Genomic DNA, 1584 nt, shown 5'->3' on the forward strand with positions numbered 1-1584 from the left:
TTTAATTCAAAATAAATACTTTAAATGAAGCTAGAGAGCTGGATCCTTTTCCTATTGCAAGAGGGGCATCTGAATATGAATACCCTAGAGTTTGGGGCCAATCGCTGCAGGGTAAGGGGCCGAAAAACAGGTCCAAAGGGTCAATTTGGGCGATTAAAGCCTTAATTATTCGTCTTTTTTGAAAAGTGCAAAAATGTCCATAACCTCCAAAGTATTGTACTTGGATGTCCCAAATTAGTTACAGGCACTCAGTACAGGGCCTACAATGAGGTCATGAGGTGAAATCTCCTCAAAAGCACCCACGGGAGTTAATTGGCTGTCTGGAGTCCAGGACTTGAATAGGGTGCATGGCTTAGCGACCCTGAGACCATGTCGAGGGCTCGGGCTGATTTGAGCTTTTTTTGTTCTGAACATGCTAGAGCTTAGCTTTCTGCTCCAGGTTGTAGCCACTCTCAAATGGGGTCCAACCATGTAGAGTATGACCCTGTAGCCCTTAGCATCTCTGCGTGGGAGTGGTTTGAATATCCATATTTCCATCCTTCACAGGGCCATAAATCCTCAGAGGAAGGTCCAAACTGCTTGAGGCTTGATGGGAACATTGCCCTGGATGAGCCAAACAACATAGTATGAGCATAATTCTGTAGACCCTCTAGAAAGCTATCTTCTATTAGCAGCATGCTAGCTAGCTAAATCCAACAGATCTGAGTAGAGGATCCTCTGCTGTCTGCGAATATCTAGAAATCTTGTCAACAAGTCATTTAAAACGTGTTTACACTGCACCCAGAAGTATCCCACTTTACTCGAAAAAGGCCTGTCCCCCGAAACCAGTCTTTTAATTCAGATTAATTACTTTAAAACCACTTAGAGACCTGAATTCTTTTTCTAAATTTAGAGGAGCATCTGAATATGAATACCCTAGAGTTTGGGGCCAATCGCTGCAGGTTAAGGGCCTCAAAACAGGCTCAGAGTGTCAAATTGGGCCTTCAAAGCCTTATTTCTTCGTCTTTTTTGAGAAGTGCAAAACCTGCCATGAAATCTCCATACTTGGTCCCACAGTCTCCATATTTTGCACACACACTCTAGAGAGGGCCTATTAATGGGAAATGGAGTTTAATTTTCTCCAAAGCCTTCAGAAAAATAAATTGGATGTGTGCCAGACTCCACTAAGGCCGGAGGAAAACCAGTCTTTTAATTCAAAATAAATACTTTAAATGAAGCTAGAGAGCTGGATCCTTTTCCTATTGCAAGAGGGGCATCTGAATATGAATACCCTAGAGTTTGGGGCCAATCGCTGCAGGTTAAGGGCCCCAAAACAGGCCCAAAGTGTCAAATTGGGCCTTCAAAGCCTTATTTCTTCGTCTTTTTTGAGAAGTGCAAAACCTGCCATGAAATCTCCATACTTGGTCCCACAGTCTCCATATTTTGCACACACACTCTAGAGAGGGCCTATTAATGGGAAATGGAGTTTAATTTTCTCCAAAGCCTTCAGAAAAATAAATTGGATGTGTGCCAGACTCCACTAAGGCCGGAGGAAAACCAGTCTTTTAATTCAAAATAAATACTTTAAATGAAGCTAGAGAGCTG

This window comes from Cyclopterus lumpus, unplaced genomic scaffold, assembly GCF_009769545.1.
Source record: "Cyclopterus lumpus isolate fCycLum1 unplaced genomic scaffold, fCycLum1.pri scaffold_41_arrow_ctg1, whole genome shotgun sequence".
Taxonomy (NCBI): domain Eukaryota; kingdom Metazoa; phylum Chordata; class Actinopteri; order Perciformes; family Cyclopteridae; genus Cyclopterus; species Cyclopterus lumpus.